The sequence below is a fragment of the Triturus cristatus genome, chromosome 6 (assembly GCF_964204655.1).
Source record: "Triturus cristatus chromosome 6, aTriCri1.1, whole genome shotgun sequence".
Classification (NCBI taxonomy): Eukaryota; Metazoa; Chordata; class Amphibia; order Caudata; family Salamandridae; genus Triturus; species Triturus cristatus.
The window spans coordinates 1653898707-1653919606 of NC_140589.1; positions in this window are offsets into that span (position 1 = coordinate 1653898707).

Genomic DNA, 20900 nt, shown 5'->3' on the forward strand with positions numbered 1-20900 from the left:
CTAGGTCAATATTCACGAAGTCATGGAGATGTTGCTGTAGCATCATCCTATTACTTAGCTCGTCCCTCGATACAGGTTTCCTTACACATAATGTAGCACAGAGGCCACATATCGCAGGAGCACACTGTATGCACAGACAGAACAGGAAAAGGATGGCTAAGATTATTCCAATGACCATCAGAACTTTCCAACCCCAGGCAGATATCAGTTCCCAGAACCACCCCACCAGTGACCAATCTCCTTTATCCACGTGTATGGACTCAGATATTTTATGCAGTTTGGAGATGGCTTGATAAACTGTTGGAGCGTTGTCTGGTATGAAAATGCAACAACTAGATTGGATAACCTTACATACCCCACCACGGTCTGCAAGTATAACGTCTAGAACCATGCGGTTCTGCAAAGTCATGAGGCGATCCGCTTGGAGCTCAGCTGTCAAATTACCAAGGGCACCAGCCGTAACATTAACAGTGGATTCTACCACACGAGTCAGTTGTCTCAGGTTCCTACTATTAACCATAGGTCCCCAAAACGGCAGGAAACCCAAAAAGAAATCTCCCGCTTCCTGACCGGCAGTATCCTCCTTACTAATCACACCTCTCACAACTCTGGTCTTGTGAGAGGCAGCAGTGAATGTTGGCGGTAGCAAATTTGCAATATAACATGTGCCCGAGAAATCAGGGGGCAAGCATGTATATGCTCGGTCATTGCAGATAAAATATGTACCCTTGGCAGCCAAAAACGCTGGGGAAAACTGTGACGGAAAAGTGTGCGTTTCAGTACAGTCACTTCTCCCCAGTTGAGCTCTAGGATTCTGACCATTACCTTGCAAACAGAACCGACCTATGTGGGGTACGACCCAGATTGAGGATGAGATTTTTCGCTGTCTTTCACCCAGACTAAAACTATACCCCGTCGCGTTCCACCCTACATAAGCTCTCAACTCTTCTTTGGGAATAGATGAGTATGCGTCGATATCTCTGCTCATATCGGCAACTCCTTTCATTAAAGCTTTATTATTTGTGCTAGGTTTGATGGAACGCGGTTGTCGCGGGGAGTACGCATCTAGAGCAAAGAGAAACATGGTCTGGAATGCCCATGACGATCCATTGTAACTAAACGGCAGCACTAGATAAGGAATACCCTTATTAATGGTATGTGGCATTAAACCACACACCCAGCAATTGGTTGTATTCATGACTAGTTGGTGCTGGTGCAGGAGCTGAATAAACGAGTTGTTTACAAATTCAGACCGTCTAGCTTGTTCATGTTCAGGCAGAGGGTGAAAAGAGTGTGAGGAGACAGTAGGAGGAGGTATAGGCTGTACAGTGGGTGCAATGGGCTCTTGAGAGGAGAAGAAAACAAATCCTACAGCAAACACTACCATACTACATAATACAAACAGGCATAAAAATACAAAACGTTTGCTCTTCATTATTTTACACATTGTTGCTTTAAAGTTCATTTCCTCAGTGAGTCTCTCCATCTTGAAAAACTCCATCCTCTAATTGCGCCGCTCGCGGCGGGTGAGTATCTTCTGCTAAGGAGTACGCCTGTCAGTCCAGGGAACGCCCTAGACCAACCAGAACCGTTGACCTAACGTCTTCGGCCTGTACCCCAAAGTCTTGGCACCGCGACCCTGCGGCTGAACCCGGATGGTGGTTCGAAAAACAAAAATCAAGAAAGTCCTTCAGATGGGAGAGCTATGGTTATCAAAAAATAAAAAGGTAAGAAAAAGAATATTTATTTGTCCATAGGCCTTGGTCTTAGATTATAATGAAAACGGCCAGGTACTGTCTGATCTTGAAACAAGAGTTCAGGCTCTGTGGTGTCCAATCGAATTGACGGTGGCACAGCTTCTTGCAAAATATCGTCACTCTGTTGTGCTAATAATAATAATAATAAACTTTATTGCGTGATTTAAATGTAAAACATTGCAAATACAAACATTTAAAATTCAAAGTTAATTTAAGACGATGATTTCATTAAAAAATTGATGTGTATGGATAATAACAGTAAAACTTCAGTTTAAAAGTCATATTCAAGGGAGCCGGAAGCAGCAAGTAAGGATTTGGCAGCATTATTCCAATGGGGGGTCGCCGACTCTGGACAGCTCGGTATGTTTTTTTGCAGCGCACTCCATAAGTCTTACTAGGGCACAATTTAGTTTAGTGTTCCTAGGATCGAAACACGCCAAGACTGCTGCTCTACAGCTTCTAATCATGTTTCTATTCCAGTGGTGCTTGAGTAAAGCCCGTCTCTCTATCAGTAGTAGAGGACACAGGCATATGATGTGTATAATGTCTTCTTTGGGGGACCCACAAAGTCGGCACTGTACTTTTCCATGTTCTCTTTTCCATTTTGGCCGGTGTATTAACAGATTAATGATTCCCAGTCTCAGTTTTAAAAAACTTAGTTTCGTCCGAGCGCTAAACAGTGTAGTAAGGTACGGCTGTGGGATTGACAAGGCGTAGGATTGAAGAGTCATCCACCCATGACTTCTTTTGGCAAGGCTGGCTTTGTCTTCCACTCTTGATAGTCGTTTGGTGCTGATTTTCGCTAGCCTTTTGAATTCCTTCTGACTGGCATGCAGGATCCAGAGGTCATTTAGGCACAGAGTTTTTAAGCCTTTTGACCAATATTCGTGTCCTGCTTGCCATAAGTTGTAATCAATGCAGGCCCACAGATGGTAACCTAAACTTCCCTCCTTTGATAACCTCAACTTGTGACAGCACACGAGGAAGGACATGGCTCTGGCCAGTCGTTGTTTGCAGATGCCAAATTCCAGCCTGATTTGTGCAGGTGATGTGTGGTTTGGTAATTTGAACACGGACCTGTAGATATTAGTGATTATTTTATCCAGATGGTCGCTGTCCAGTCCTTTTAGAGCTTCACTGCCATAAGTTAGGGTGGGAATGATTTTTGCCTGAGCCACCTGAAGTGTGGGTGCAAGGGTAGGGCCTTGAAATTTCTTTTGAATTAGTCCGATTGCAAAGGCAAGTGCCGTACCCTTCCTTTTTTGCTCTTCTAGTTGGGATTTGTATTTTCCGTTGTTATTAAAAGTGACTCCAAGATACTTTTGGCAGTTGGATTCGACAATGCTTTCGTTATTCAAAGCCCAAGACAGCTTCTTTGCTTTCCTTGAATGCACCGCTAGAATTTTCGTCTTCCTGTTATTAATGCGAAGCTCATTATTGTTTGAGTAGTCGGAAATGGCATCCAGAAGTCTTTGCATTCCGATCTTTGTTTTGCTTAACAGTACCACGTCATCAGCATATAATAGGTTTGTCAGCGGCAGACCAGATAATTTAGGAGCGTGGGAATTGACCTTGTTAAGAACTTCGGGAAGGTCGGCTAGGAATAGATTGAAAAGTATTGGGGCCAAGACACATCCCTGTTTGAGGCATTTTTCCGTCGAAATCTGGCAAGACAGTCTTGAGCCATCCCCGATCTTAATTCTAACCCATGTATCCTGGTGCAGGAGTTGTATGGCTCTTAGAAGGGCCGCTGGGATGTTGAAACTGGACAGCTTCTGCCATAATTTGCTTCTGTTGACATTGTCAAAGGCCGCTTGGTAGTCGATAAACCCCATATAGAGTGGACAAGAGTAGGTTTTAGCTTGGTCGATTAGGCATGAGAGGGACATGAGATTGACTGAGGTTCCGGTGTTTGTTGTAAAACCTGTTTGATTCAGAGGAATTATGGAGTTTTCCTCAGCCCATGACCTAAGTGAGTGTAACAGCACTCCCGCAAAATACTTTGCTTCGTTGTCAATGAGTGCAATGAGGCGGTAATTCCCAGGAGATTTTTTGTCCCCGCCTTTGAAGATTGGTGCAAGGATAGATCCACGCCAGGAGGGCGGTATGATGTTGTTTTGGAGACATGTATTGAAAAGGGGGCTTAGTTTCGCAGCCCAAAAAATTGGATCTTCCTTGAACAAAGCTTGAGGAATTCCCCCTGGGCCAGGCGCGCCGTCATGACGTCCCTTTTTTATTATTTTTTCAATTTCGCCCTTCTGAACTGTCACAAAGTTGGCGCAGCTTTGAATCGAATGAGTTGCTTTTGTTGGTGTCATTTTGTGACCGAGCTTTTTTGAGGAGTTTGAAGTGTTCAGATGAGATTCTGAGGCAATCTCTAAATGTGATAGTGTGTCCCTGAGAGGTGGATATTGATCATTACTGAGCAGTTCCCGGTCGTTAAAGTGGGAAGAAAGATATTCAACCCACTCTATTTCAAGAATGCTCGAAGAAGCGACTTTGGAAGAGCGCCCAGATGCACTGTTAATTGTGCGCCAGAACCTGGCAGAGTTGTTTATTTTAATGTCATACTGTAATTTGGCCCAAAACAGGTTCCATTGATTTTTGCGTAGTTCACGTTTTGTTTTCTTAAGATGATTACGTGCCTCTCTCAGTTTTTTTATTTTGGTGGGATCCGATGGATTGATTTTTAATGCCCGCCATGAGCGATTCATTGCTCTTTTTGCAGATAGTATCTCACCGTTCGAGCGCGGCATATTCTTTTGATCAATTTGGTTTACGTATTTTGTTGGTTTTGCAAATCTATCCGTAAGTTCGGTAGCAAATGTTGACCAGTTGGCACATATATTGTCCGGGCAAGTTTGGCGCTCAATTATTTGTTTAGCCTCGGCTGATATGGATTGAAGATTCTTAAGGGAACATTTGATGCGTTTAAGGTTGATTGTGAGGCTCTCAGATGGCAAGTCCCTTGCCTTTTTATGTTGTGTTAAGCCAATACTCAAAATGATATCTTGCGGGCAATGATCACTTTCTATTCTGTTTCCAAGACAGTATCCTGCTACTTGATGGAGCAAAGAGATGCCGACGAAGGTATAGTCGATTAATGAAGTGCCTTTTTTTGATAGGTAGGAAAATCGAGGTGGCTTGTCAGCAGAATATCGTCCGTTTAAGGCTCTTAGACCCAGATTTTCAAGGTTACCTTGTAGAGAACTTCCATGAGAATCCTCCTTATGCCAACCAGGCTTGGCTTGCGGTGGAATCACCCAGATGCTATCGTGTGATTTGGTGACCTCGTTTTATGGAGGACTGACATTAGCCACATGTTGAAGTCGCCAGTAAGTAAGATCTCCGAGTTTGGGAAGCCTGTTTGCGCTCTTACTACTGATGCCGATACTTCATCTGCAAAGAATTTCCTGGATGCTGTGTTTGGGCGAACGTAGACGTTCATGAGTGTTAACCTCCATTTTTGGCCATTGTTCAAGATAAGAGAGATTCCCCCACATTGGAGGCGATTTGATGAGTCCGGCAAGTCCCAGGAAGTGACTGCGTTTTTTGTTGATATATAGACTGCTAGACCGCCACTCCCCCTTCCCGGACGTTTCAGTTTGTGCGCTGGGATGTGGTGGATTTTGAATCCTTCTAGGTGATGCGGTGCCATAAGCCATGTCTCTTGTAATAAGAGTATGTCAAAGCCCCGAAGGTAGGGAATGGTAGTGTTATCCTCGAGTTTGTTCATGAGGCCATTTATGTTCCATGAACAGATTTTTAAAGGAATCTTGTCCTTACAGACCACCCTACTAGGATGTCAGCGTAAAAGACGAGTTGTATTCAGGGCGCCGGCCAGCCATGACCATGAACCCACCTCGTCCAGATTCCTGTTTGTTAGGCACCCATCTTCTTTTGCTTTCCTCGTTGGGTGGGCAGAAGTGGGAGTTTTATTACATGCTCCCCTGAGGACGGAGTAAACTGTACCCCTCCCTGTACTTCTATTTACAACACCGCAACTTCCCTGTAAAACGTGTGGATAACCCTCTTCCCTTCCCGGTTGTATCAGTATTCCCCATTGTTTGAAGGTGTCAATTGACCCTAGAATTTTGTTCATTGCTTCGGCAGTTCTCCAGGTGATTTTTGTAGAATCATTTGATTGACCTTGACATGGTGCGATGAATTCTACCGAGACTATGTCTTGAGAGGTAATTTCATCAGACAGACCTAACGCTTGTGTCAGCTTTAAAATGTTACCCCGATTTAGGATATCGTGGCTGCCTTTAGACTTATATTCTGGATAGAAAAGGGTAGAGTAGTTGTCCCCACTCCGAACTATGCTGTTTGGCCTGGGCATAGCCTCTGTTTTGTCCATGATTGGTAATTGCGCTATTTTTATCAAAGGACCCGTGAAGGGGATCTCATTGCGCGTAATGTCAAGCCTTTCATTATTTACATGACAAGAGTTCCGGTTTTTATTTACTGGGAATGAGCCCTGTTGGTGGTTGGCACAGATTGCTACGTCTTCCAGCTTGGAGATGGGGCCTCCAAGCGGCCTTGTCACAAGACTCGGAGCATGATTCACATCTATTTCATTCTGCTTGATGTGTATGTTGGGGGGAGCCAAGTTGGTGGTGGTTTTTTGTTCTTTTGCATCAATGGGCAAGTATTTACCCGAAGGGACCGTTGGTGGTTCCTTTGCTGTTGACGGGCTGGAAGTGAGACTCTTCCTTTTGTCACAAACTTGATTGATTGGTCGTGCTTCCGTAGTTGTTCCTGGGACAGAGGGAGTTACTTGCTCGACATCTCCGGAGACACCAGGTGGTCCAAGGCTGTTAAACATCGGGTAAAGGTTTAGAACTTGTTTGTCCCTTCTCATTTTATTGCGTCCTTTCCGCTTTCTCTGTCTCTTAACTTTCCCCGCAGGGTTTCCCTCTTCTTGTTCAATTGGGGAGAGAGGGGTGGAACTGGCTCTGCTGGTAAGCTGCTTCCCTCTCGTGCCACCACTTTGCGCCGTGTTCTCTTCGGGTCGCAGAGAGTTGTTAATTTCTTCCTCGCTTGGTCTTAAGTTAAAGACTGTTTTAAATTGACGAGCTTCACTTGGATTTCCTGGGTCTGTGTCGCTACCATTCCCAGAGGTAGGTGTAGCTTTTGCTATTTCTTTTAGGTCTGCTACCAACTTTTCCATTATGCCTGGAAGCGAACTGAGTTTCTCCACAATAGGTGAGCAGTCGCATCCTTGCTGCGGGCGATCTGCAGTTTCCTGGGCCCGTCTGATCAGGCTGTTTAGATTTGAAATCCTTTCATCGATTTTGGCGACATATACGGCAAGTGTGTTTAAGAGGCTGATTTGTATATCCATTTTATCAGCCTGACAGAGCATAGCGTCCGCTGACTTTTGAAGGATATCAAGGGCGGTGGCCCATGCGTTTTCTTGCGAGGGAACCTCACTTTTATCCTGCCTTGGATTTGCTGGTGGCTTGGGAGAGCCAGGAATTGAATTCCCATATGAATTCAACATTTTTGCGAATTCCGTCGATTCGAGGTAGGAAAGCTCCTTCATGACACCCTCAGCGTCTTCTGTGTTCGTTACAGTTTCACTTTGCACTGATTCAGATTTACATTCGCGGTCAAAAACCTGTTGGTTGCAACCGCCCCCCCCAGAGGAGGTGCATAGATTTTCCGTCATAAGGGAGGTATTAATACCCTTAATAAAGTGAAGCGCAGATTCTCTGTTTTGACTGCACGGGATGCTTAAGCTAACTTCAGGAAGCGTACGATTGAGATTTCCCAAGATCCTGTTTTTTTCCGCCGCTGGTTCAGTATCAGTTCCCTTTGTGTTGGGGTCAACACTCCTTGAGCCCCCGTTCGCTGAGCGGTCCTTGGAAATAATCACCAGTGGGCTTAGGGGGGTTGGGAGCCCGGTGATGTTCTTGTTGCTAGAAAAAACCGCTGACCCAGCGTCCTTTAAGTAGTTAAATTTTGATGTTATCTTCGGTTGGTTTCCAATAGATTTACAGGCCCTTGTATCAGAATGCTTCTTTAAGGCCTGGTGCTCGATATCAGTTGTGGTGTCGGTGTCGCTCAGCAACAGGATAGGTGACCGTTCAGGGTCAGAGACTGACCTCTCGTTTCTCCTTTTGCTTTTCTTTTTCCTTTGGGGAGCCGTCGTCCTCACCCTGCCAGATCTCATCTCGAGACAACAAAGTAGATGGGGAACTTGACTGAAGAGAGGCTCACAGGACTAAAGCCGGACTTCTGCAGCGGCAGGGTTTTAATCAGATACTACCGGCCACCAGACGCTGGACACAGAACACAGGACCCTTTTCACGAGGCCCAAAGATCACTGGTCTCTTTCGCCTCCACGGCTCAGGTCTCAGGAGTTTCACTAGCGTTCGGACATAAAATTAAGTTTTTTTTTTGTTTTTTGTTTTTGGTCAGACGACCGGATTCCCCCAGCAAGTGCACTCCGCAAACCTGGGTTGGCTCGACACAGCGACTCGACACCACTTGCACTGACTCTCTGGCACTGTCTCTAGCGCTGTCTCTCCCCCCACCGTGAAACTGGAGGCACAGGGCAGCAACACAGGGCAGCAACAGCGGCAGCTTCGAAAGGTAAGACCCAATCGGGGAGGGCCAAGGAGGGCCAAATATGACACAGCCAACCCGCTCCAGGTGATAGTCGGAACTTAAATGCCCAAAGATCCCCAAAGGTGCCAGAGACGACGGGCTCCCACCAAGACTGCCTTTTGCTACTTACAGCCAGTCCGCTCTTTCGCTCCGGCTCCTTGCGGCGGCAGGACACCTCCCGGTCCGAAGAGCCTCGGACCTGATCCGGCTCCGGCTCCTTGCGGCAGGCAGGACACCTCCCGGTCCGAAGGGCCTCGGACCTGCTCGGACCTGCTCCGGCGCCGGCTCCTTGCACAACGCAGCGGCCGGCAAGACCTCCCGGTCCAAAAGGCTTTGGGCTCGCTCACGCTTTTCTCAGCTTTTCCTCCGGCCCCCACCAAAGCTGCGCCCCTGCTGCTCCGATTGCTCTGCTACTGATTACTCCGCTGTTCTGAGACTGCTCCGGGCGACTGCAAAACACGGACTAGTTGGAGCTTTTTTTTTTTTTTGTTGCACCAGATGCTGCCTCTGCTGCCTTCGCCCGCTTGCGAGGTGAGGTGAGGTGGCAAGACTGACAGATTCGGCAGAGCGCTCGAGGCTGGTCCACGACCCTCCGCTGATTAACTTTTTGGTTTTGGCATGAGACCCCCACAGTGCGCTGGAAATCTGGCAGGGGGGTCGGGGGTTGGGCCGTCGGGCCGTAGCCGGAGCTGGAGCCGTGAATCAGTTTCGGCGTCCTCCTGCTCCTGCTCCGTGGGCGCTTCTGCTTCTGCTGCAGTCTCTGGTCTGTGGTCCGAACAAAGATGCGCTGAAGTTGTGCCTTTTATGCGTGCATCACTGAACGGCACAAAACGAGGTACAGTGTCTGTTTCAGAGTCAGCGATACCCTCCTGGACCCACTGGTCATACGGCGGAGGCAAAGGGATCCTCTTAACATGGGCGCCGTGGATCCAGTTATTCTTCCCCTTTACTCGAACAGCTGATCTTGTAGACAGAAGTACGAGATGAGGGCCGATCCAACGAGGCTCATCGTTGCTTTTGCGCTGGAAATTTTTCACCAAAACCCACGTGCCAGGGTCGATAGGGTGTCCTGGAGCTTCAGAGGCCTGGGGAAGAGTATCGTGCACCTGTTGGTGTAAAACACGCAATTTAGCCGTCAATTCATACAAGTAATCAAGCAGTACTGGATGTTCGATTTCACTGAATTTCGCCGGTCTTGGCACACCCCATACATTAGATGGGCGGCCAAAAACAACCTCGTATGGGCTAAATCCCACTCGTGAGTGTATGGTCATTCTGGTGGACAGGAGTGCTAGAGGCGGAGCGTCAGGCCATTTAAGACCTGAGCGCGCCTGGTTTTGGGCCAGCTTGAGTTTTAGAGCGCCATTGTAGCGCTCTACTAATCCAGCTGATTGGGGGTGATTTGCAGTGTGGAATTTCTGCTTAACCCCTAATCCCTCACACACATTCTTCATCACTTGACCCACAAATTCACTCCCATTATCACTCCACACCATTCTTGGCATTCCAAACCTAGGGAAGAATTCCTTCACAAGGGCTTTGGCTGTGGACAGAGCAGTGTTGTCCTTTAGGGGATAGGCTTCTATCCATTTTGAAAAAGCGCAAACAACCACCAATACATATTTCAGGTCGTTGCACCTTTCCATGTGGATAAAATCTAGCTGCAAAACTTCAAATGGATATGATGGAGGCGCAAAATGAGCAGCTGGAGTTGGGGTTCCCCTACCAGGGTTGTACTTCAAGCATACCATACAATTCTTGACCACATTCTCTGCACACTTAGGAATTCCAGCATTCTGCCATACTGGAGCCAACAACTTACAGATTCCTTTCATACTGATATGTGCCATTCCATGTGCTATCGTAACCACTGGAAGCACATATGCATCAGGTAACAACCATCGCCTATGTTCTGACAGATCAATCCAACAACCATTCTCATCCAACTTACCCATACTTTCTCTCCACTTGCTCAACTCTTTCTCTGTGGCTTCAGCTTGAAGGGACTTTACACTTTCTATTGTGTTTTCACACATTCCAACATCACCAACCCATCTGGCAGGGCCTGCAACATACATTCACGTCTTTACATCTTTTGCTGTTTCTTTCGCGGTTTCATCAGCAAACGCATTACCACGACCAACATCATCAGTGATTTTCTTGTGCGCACTGCATTTCATAATCGCAACTTGTAACGGTAGGGTCAGTGACTCAAGGAGATCATTCACCAACTTGCCATTCTGAATCTTAGCTCCATGCGAAGTCAGGAACCCACGTTCTTTCCACAATCGCCCAAAACTATGAGCCACGCCAAAGGCGTATTGGCTATCCGTATATATGTTCACTCTCATTCCTTCAGACAGTATGCATGCTCTCGTAAGGGCAATCAATTCTGCTGCTTGAGCCGAATTTTGTGGCACACGTGCAGTTTCCACAATCGTGTGCAAAGTCGTGATAGCATATGCAGCAGTCGTATCACCATTTGGAAGCTTAAAACATGAACCATCCACCCATAAAGTACCATCACACTCAGTCAGGGGAGTATCTTTAAGATCTACTCTTCCTTTCGTCTCTTCTTCGGTTCGGAACAGACAATCATGTTGCTCAATCTCATCTAGGTCTGCTGGAACTGGTAATAGTGTAGCTGGATTCAACGTGTTGCATCTCTTTATGTGTATATGGTTTGCTAACAGTGTCAGCTCATAACCAGATAATCGCGCACTAGTTAAGTGTTGTGTCTTGGTCCTGTTTAACAATGTGTCCACAGCATGTGGAACCATGACAATCAATGTATTATCCATTACTAGGCCAGCAGACTGTCGAATAGACATAGCTGCGGCGGCTGTAGCACTCAGACAACTTGGCAATGCCCTCGCTACCGGGTACAAGGTTGATGAAAAATATGCGCATGGACGCGGTCTGTCGCCAAAAGGCTGTGTTAACACTGATAATGCGCAACCATCTTTCTCATGAACATACAATGTAAAAGGCTTGCTGTAGTCAGGGGTACCCAACACAGGAGCTGAACATAATGCATTACGCAATTCCCAAAAACTTTTCTGACACTCTTCAGACCATGGGATAGGATTCGGTGTGTCTTTGCATGTTAATGCTAACAAAGGTTTTGCCAGCAAGGAAAAATTTGGAATCCAATGCCTACAGTATGAAGTAATGCCCAAGAAAGCACGCACTTCTCTCTGTGTTCTTGGCACACTCAACTGTGCAATGGCTTGAATTCTTTCTGGGGTCAGTTTCCTTCCCTCCTTCGATAAGAGATGACCTAAGTAGGTCACTTCTTGTCGACAATATTGCAGCTTTGAGAGAGACACTTTGTGATGGAAGGCAGACAAATGACGCAACAATGACAAGGTAGCGTTTTTGCAAATCTTTTCAGTATCCGCGGCGATTAGTAAATCGTCAACATACTGAATAAGGATAGCGCCACTAGGTAAAACAAGTGCATCAAGCTGCGCTTTTAAAGCCTGACTGTATATAGATGGACTTTCACAGTAGCCCTGGGGAGCGCGTTTAAAGCGGAAGCTGCGACCTCCTAAACTAAAGCCAAAAATGTCTCTGCTCTCCTCTGCAATTGGGATGCTAAAGAAAGCATTCTTTAAATCGATCACTGAGAACCATGCAGCGGAGGCTGGAATCATGGTTAACAAGGCAGTTATATCAGGGACAACTGGAAACTGTGGCACAACAATCTTATTAACCTCTCTAAGATCAATCACAAATCTGTAAACAGGTGGCTGTGAAGGGTCCGTTCGTTTTAAGACAGGTAAAACAGGACTATTGCAAACGTTGCCCCTTGTCTCTTCAATTACACCCTTTTTAATCAAATCACTGACAATTGCTAACAATGCTTTCTGACCTTCATTGGAGATCTTGTACTGGGGAATACGTGGCAATCTGACATTGGCCTTTAAAGTAACCACATATGGCGGTATTTCCAGAAGACCCACATCATTGGGACCAGTAGCCCAAAGGACATCCGGAAGGGATGATAATTCAGGTGGCATTGCATTTTTAGACAAATACATCGGGGAAATCACTTTCTTGCCTAATGTAAGTTGTACCCCTGAGGGAGAACAATATAGTGTTGCATGCAATCTTTTTAGCAAATCTAATCCTAGCAAATTTTCACCACAACCTGTTGTTAGGATGAGGGGGTGCTTTTACTTTCACTTTCTGCCAACAGAAAGTGACATAGGACTGGAAATCGGGTTCCTAACTGGGGCGCCAGAAAAACCTACTGAAACATTCAGCGCGCCAGGGAGTTTTGAATGCATGATTGAACTCTTTGCAGCACCAGTATCCAGCAGAAAGGGCTCCGTTACATTTGCTGTAGTTACTTTAACATAGGGTCCGCTCTGATCCACTGGCACTGAAACAACTCCCTCTCTCTGTCTACGGCTGTCCTAGTAATCATTATCTTCTACATTGTCATCTTCTGCATAATAATCATTATTGTAGTACTGAGCTGTATTACCAGTCGCGTTGGCTTGCTGATCAAAGCTATTTATGGTATTTTGAGGCGGAAGAGGACGCGCGTTCTGGGGAATATTTCCATGCCCTCTGCCTCTAGGAGCTTGCTGACCACCTCTACCTCTTGCGCCATACGCATTACTGTTACGCTGCATTAATTTAGGGCAACTATATTTAAAATGACCTTCCTCTTTTCAATATGAACATTGGTTGGGACCTACAGGGATTCGTGGTTGATAATACCCATTCATTTGCTGACTATTCTGAAATTGTTGGGGTTGCTGATAGATACCTTGTGTTTGCCTATAATTTTTCTGTCCTCCACGTGGTGGATAAGCCTGCTGCAAGAGGACCTTTGTTTTCAGTTCTTTCGTTTTCTTATCTGTTCTATCCTTCTCATCTTTGTCTCTATTCTCATAATACTGTGCAGTAGCCAGTATTTGCGCTGAAGAGGAAACAGCCCAAGAACTTTCTGAGTCTTTTAATTTCTTACACAACTCGGGGAGTAGATTCTGCACAAATGTATCAACAAATAACCGTTGGCCACCTTCAGTGCTCATGTCTTGACCACTGTGGTCGATAAACGTTTCTTCAAACCTGGTGAAGAAATCGGACACTGTCTCATCTTTCTTCTGCTTACATGCGGATAGTTTATCCCAATTTACGCGCATCGCAGGCATTATAGTTTTCATGTAGGTAATAATTCGACCAGGGAGTTCTGCTACCAAAGGATCAGGTTTCGCGCCACCAACTTGGCCAGCATCTGCAGTAATGATATTAGCCCATGTGTTACCCAATTCTGCAGCATGATCTACATTACGAATGGATCCCCATTAAGGCTGTGGAACCACATTCCCAAACAACATGTCTATGTCAGCCAGATTCATTACACATGATTCTGCAGTTTGTGATAACTCCTTATAATAACCTGTAGGGTTTTTACGGGGGTCAGGCAATGTCTGCTTAAGTTCTAACACCTCAGATCGCTTCCATGGGACATGCACCCAAACACGCTGAAAATATGGCTGAACAGGTGGGTTAGCAGCTAAATCACCAGGTCTCCAAACTGGAGGAACCTCACGCATTGGATATTGGCGTGCTTTTACCTTCTTCCCCACAAGGAGTTCCTGTTCAAACAATGATTGCTGACAATCCCCATTTCTGAGGGACAGTAAAGTCGCAACTGCTTTATCTACATTGGGGCCCACAATTATACCTGTTTAAAAATCAAATCGCACTCGACACAATTCCTGTGGGTTTGGGTTTGCACCATTATCCTCCAATTCCTCACAGAGGAATTCACACATTTTGTCAAAGACATACCTCTGTGTTGGGGTATCCCATTGGTGAAAAACGGTAACAACTGATTCCACATTATAAAGTAAAGGGAAACCAATCCACCTACGCGCCAGATGATCTAACACCTCTTTCTCGTCAGGACCAGGCAGCTGACTGCGCAATTGCTTATGCTGTAAGCCAGGAGTCGCACTCGATGACCCAAAGAGAGGCGACATTAAACTAGTAACTACATTAGCTAGTCGTTGTCGTGCTGAAGGAGAAGTTGAGGCGAAAACGGGGGGATAGACAGAGGGAAGAAAAACAGATTCAGATACAGGTACCTGGGTAGTGTAAGAAGGAGCGCCAGGGGAAGCCGCTGGCGTGCTAGGCAAAGTCGCAGGAAGCGCGGGGGTAACAGGTAACAAAACTGGCGACCCTTGAGAGGGCTGCACTGCAGGGATAGGAGCCAGCTGAAGAGGAGCTGGCGGCTGCGGGAAGGCTTGCGGCATATTTACTGGAGGCTGCACATTTACAAGCTGTGGAGGTGCTGTGGCATTTTGCGCATATGGGGGTGGTGAACTTAACAAATGGGACATTAGGGAATCTTTCTCTTTCTCTTTTGTCTCATCTTGCACAAGGGGTGACAAAACAGGGTAACATTTATCAATCCCTAGTTTGCACTGTCTGTGCAATTGCTCATTCATTTGTTCCTCCTCATTATCTTTAAATTGCACAGCTGCTTGCATCACTGACATACCTCTCTCTCTCTTATTTCTTTTCGCTAGCTTAATTTCCTTCTGTTTGGCTTCTTTTCGCCATAGGCGGAAAGAATCAAACATCGCCGGCCGGGCTTTCTTTTTAAACAATTTCACTTCCAAATTATCTAAGATATCTGTATCGAAACTACCATTTTGGGGCCATTTTAAAATACCGTCCTTTCTGGTGTATCGGATCCATACTTCATTATATGCAATGGGGCCCACGCCATGTTTTACATAAAGCTCATAAGTTGGAGTTCCAATTTGAGGAACCGGACATGAATCCTCTAACTGGAAATCCCTTCCACAACTCAAACAAAATAATCTTCCAAATACACTAGCACCAGGCATCTTTGCTCACTAGTCTAGTTCCCAACTTCAAAGGATTATCGATTACGATAGTCTCGTGAATACACGAGTCCTCTGGCTTTGGGGTTTGCAAACTCCAAATCAAAATAATCCCGAAGGATACCAAATTCAAACTGGGAGACGCTCCACTTATACTTAACTGAATATCGATGATCAATGGCGTCACCAGAAGACTCTCTTGATTGTTTCGCTCTACCAAAATCGTCAAGGGTCCAAAACAGGGTGATTAATCAGGGCAGCAGTCCTTCGTAGCCGTCGGGACGCGGAGAACCTCGCAGAAAAGACTTTCGGACCACGTCGACATGCAGGGGTCGATGAAGTGGCGGCCTTCCTCCAGAATTTCCACACGAAGCTCCTCACGAACCTCTGGCTTGGACCGGCACCGCTGAAATCGCGCGAGTTGGGCGCCAACTGAAGTACTGGGAATTTTAAGCCCAGCGGTGCAGGGGAACACACCCTATGACTTCGGGTTCTTCCTGTTTCAGACCTACAGAAACACAGAGTCTTCTGGGTGAAGTCAAAGATCAGTTTATTGGCTGCAGACCAATTACAGGCGTCCTAGAAGTACAACAGCGTGTATGTTCTCAGGAGACTGCTAAAAATCACAGAAACGGCTTCTCCTTAAATACAAAATATCATGCTTCAGGCACACATTCCTTGGTTTACGATATGGCCATATAAAGGTATACATTACAAACGAAAAGGCAGAGTCATGATGACCATCCCACATTCCAGTTAAGCCAGCCCGCAATTATTTACCCAGCAAGGCTCAGATCCCACATCAGATATCGATAGACCCCAATAAACATGAGCATCTCCTGTTTGGAAAACAAGCCATAAAGCAGGAATAGTCAGGTGCGAAAGAGATTAGCTGGAGGCTTGTGTAGGATGAAAAGGCTTTATGGTGCATCAAGCCCTGATGCTAATCACAGGTGGCCAGAGGACGGGGAGCTCGTGAGACCGGACTGACCTGGGGCAGCGGAGCCAAGCTGCCCAGGTCACAGAAAAGTCAAAGGAAAGCCCATGTGCTCTAAAAGGCCCGTATTTGCTTGTAATATGTAGCCTATGTGAGGGCAACCATAAGATGGCCACTGCTCTAAGATGGAACCCACGAAGTCAATGCATAATAAAGTATACACAGTGCATTCATAGCTAAAACGTTACACAAAGCACTTGTACATACCGCATTGACCATTCGCGGTTCGCTAATACCGGGATAGACAGGGGTAGGGCCCTGCCTCCTACGCGGTCCCAAATTTCAAAGTACGACAGGAAAGGGGAACTGTCAGTCTCATAGAATGGGAGCTCTGCTAATTTATGGTAGATTAACTTGCTCTGCCAAAACAGAAATAACTTGCCTAATCTTCACCTTTTGTTGACTAGATTTAATTTGCATCTGCATATCTCTTACAAACCTACTACCCTATTTAGGTGCCAGTGGGGGGAACATTCACTCAGCCCTGAATGTATGAACACTGATCGGTTTTCAGTGTGCATACATGTAGAGCATGTTCTTCCCACAAGGATAACTTTTATCTCTTCGATGATACACATATATATCAAGGGAAACTCCTAGTGATATCATGTGGATGGAGTTGGCAAAGGTGAAGCACTTCTACAGTCTGGTAGGCAACTGCAATGTATTGGCATTGTAAGGGGCCCACCTCACCATTCTTTACAGGGGGGCCTGCTACGGTTTTGTTATGCCACTGAATACTTGTGAACAAATGTTTGATGTCAGCACTTGTGAATTCTGATGTGAAAGTTTCATGGCAGATCTGAAGCATGCTGGCTGCATTTGCGATCACAGTAAAACATGACTCATGGTGTAATTTGCTAATCCCAGGATTCTCCGAGGCCAATCATCAATCAGAGATTCTAATCTGATTCTGGACTCAGTAGTGCAACAGGGAATGACCTCATCCCTCTGCTCTCCGGGATGAGAGCATTAATGAGTGCATAGTTAACGAGCTTTCATTAAAATAATTACCAACATCTATTAAGCAAACCTTTATGAGGCTTCCAATCATTACGCATGGCACACTCTTGGTTTCGCTTTTCGTGAAGATATTAAGCGTAAATATGCTCTTGGTTCTGCTGTTAATTCTTTTATCCCTGCTAGTGATTAGAAGTCAGTCAGCTGATTCCCATTAGGCTTGTGATGGGCAAGGATGGAGGAATAACCAACATGAAGAAGCATTCATCTGCAGGCAAAAGGCAGCCCTGCGGTCCCGAAGTTCACTATCATGTACAGTTAGAGGTCTGTCTGCCAGTAACGTTGCTGCTATACCCAGACCATTTCTTTGGGTCGCGAGTTGATGCAAACTTAGATTTCACTGTCTGTTTTTCATTACCCAAACTGGAACTTTCATGCTGAAATATATGGGCTTGAGTACGGAATCCATATATTGTTTCCAGCTTTATTGCTTCTTGGCGGAAATGTTTTGGCGTCTTGATAGCAGGAGTGTCATATTTAGGTTTCGCGAAAGCTACTGTAAATAAAAAGCTTAAAAAACGGGTGCAGCTAATAATAAAATTGGTGTTTAGTGCGCTAAAGGGTGAGGCGTTCTCACAAAATGGGTACTTCAGCGAAGGAAGTAGAAATGAAAAATACTTCATTGCCATTGCCTGCATTTGATCTTGCGTTGCTGTACAATGTGTCGAAAAAAACACTGATAAAACCAATAGATCTCGCAAAGGCGAAACCTATTGACTTTGCCAGTGCTTGTATAATTTTAGCATTGCTCAATTTTCAATAAACATGTGCCAAGGTATTTCATAAGAATATAGATATTGATTAGGTTCAGTTTGAGTTCTCCCACAGCTCCACTGATGGTCAAGCATTGCAGGCCCAGATGGCAGATCTGTTATTAATGTAGCTGCAAGATACGGGACACAACTTCAGAAATGTATATCTGAGCAGTTCCTGCATGCATCCTGAATTTATTCACGGCACATCCTGGACCATGATCATAAAACTAGGGGTGGGCAGAGCTTACAGAGTTTCACTCCGCGGAAATCCGCGGAGTTACGTGAAAACTCTGTGAGATTCTGCTGAGTTCCGTGAACGGAAAGAAATCATTGTTTTATGCTGCCCCCGCTGCTTTTTACCACCACAAGCTTGTTAAGTACTGAAAGATCCGCGTGAATGGCACCACAAGGTGCACCAGAGGGCCCAGGTTTTCTAGTTGGTTTTACTGCTGCTCGAGTAGATTTTCTACTCGAACTGCAACTTTATCACCACAAACGTCACGGTCGCCCACTTTGGGAAAACCTCACACTGTGCCCTCCTAGCACCCGAAAGTGAGGCTATGGCAACCCAATTCTCAATCGCGCTAGCCAGATTTTCATTGGCCAGCTGCGTGAGTGAAAAAACTCCACTACGTAACTGTCGGCAGAATTTTGGACAGAACTCCCTGTTGCATGCGTGACGAGGAGGAGAGAACAAAACTCCGCCAACTCTGTTGACGGAGTGGAATTTATTACCCACCCCTAATACCACACACTTCATTCTATTCCAGCTTTCATGATAATTCAAATATATACTTTTGTTGCTTGGATTAATTATCCCACTGACGAAGCCAACATTTCCTGAAATGTATTGGTGCTTTCTCTAAAATGTTTTTGATTTTAGTACTGTACCGCTTTACTTTAAATAAATGATTTACATGATTCAAGACAAATAGCCCCATAAATATACTATATTTGATTTAACTCAGAAACATCTAGAGAATAGTTTTTTTTTAAGTGAAGTGCATAAAAGTACACCTTTTGTTGGTATCTAGATTATGTGTCTGGTGACTCCCTGCAGCTCAATGTGTTGCTTTCTTTTGAATGACCGGTCTTCGCTGCTAAGACAAGACAGCAGACATCATACTAAAATCTGGTTAACATTTTCCCACAAGTAATTGGATTAATACCTCTTGATCAAAGGTCACTTTATTCATGGATTGGAAAAAGGCAGGGACGGAAGGTAATAAAATCAGACATAATAACAAAAAGAATCTGGTAAAAAGCACTAGAAAGCCTGAACTCTAGGGATTGCGAATGCACAATGAAGCGTATTTTGCTTTTCTATTGCTTTAAGCAAAGTCAGCTACAATATGAAGAAACAACAAAAAATCTCACACAAATGATTATATGTTCAGAAAGACCCAGAAACCAGGCAGAAAAAGATGAAATGCGAATCACTGAAGCAACCAACAAGACAGGAACAGGATGCCAGACGAGCGAGGGTCCCTGGAGCAATAAACACGGGGGAAATGGCAGTCAGGCAAGGGCAAAAGAAAGTCACAGGCTCCAAATCAATAATAAAACACAAATGACATGCACACACAGAAAACATGAATTGTTCCCTGAAAAACATCATGAAAAGGGTATGATGATTCTTTTGGGATCTTTTGCCTTTTTTGGTTCTGATTTGAACCACGAAGACACATTATATGTGCAACATTTCAAACGTACTATTCGACGTGAACACCTTTGAACACACACCAATCGTTTGTGCAGAGTGTGAGTGGAGCCTTGCAATAGGGCTTGATTGCTAGATAATCTCATTTTTAGTTCTCTCTGTTCATGCTCACGCACGCATCTCAAAAGGTTTCGTAGAAAAGTATTTATTTGCATTAGTTTAATGAAGATATAACGCATCTTTTTACGATACTAGTGTTTTTTTATTTGTTACTTATAGGCTGCATTACCAAATAATAGATTAAAAAAGGTCAGCAACATATTTCAGTGCTGAATTACATCACGTACATTGCTGTTGATTGCAGTGGCGTAACGAAACTTGAGTGGGCCCCCCTTTAAAGCACATGGTGGGGGCCTCCCCCGGCGGCGCGGCCCACCATCTACCACTTTGTCCTACCACCCAGAAATCTAGCATATTTTGATTTGAAACCTCCAACATTTAAATGAAATGCCTCTATATTGTCTTTCTCTAAGTTCTAATGAGAACGTGGGAAAGACTCTTAACATACAAGCTATGCCATTTGCAACAATACTTTCAAAAGCAGATTATTTAACTGAGGCAGCAATCAGAACAATGCCAAGGAGCGGTCCTATTGTCTCAGGAACTGCCTATGGCTGAAGAACAAAGAACAACTATGAAGGGTCTGAAGTAGAATTGACAATACCTTGAAACATTGAAAGACCAACCCAAACCTGCAATTCCATAGAAACTCGACTGACAATATACATGAGAAGTACACAAGCTATAACTCAGTATCCTGCGAAAGTCAAGAGATATAGACTGGTGAATTATCTGCAGCCACACACTAGCGACTGTCAAGGGTTGTGCATGATCATAACGTGAACTGAGGAAGCAATTTCAATCATAATGTCTTTATTAGTAAGCATTGCAAAACAGGCAGGCAAACAAGGCTGAGGAAGAAAACTGTTTGGATGCTTCAGAACATTGATGCAGATGTTTGTCTGTTTTAATTTATCATTTCTGTAGTGTAAACAATGCTAAATACAAGATTTAAGGTACACGTATTACAAACAAGTGCAAGCAACACCATAAATAACACTGCATGTAGAATAAAAACAAACCATATCAGCAAGTACCTAATGACAATCTATACAAACTGTAGTTGGTAAAGCAAAAGAAAAAGTGCAAATACTTTCAAAGTGC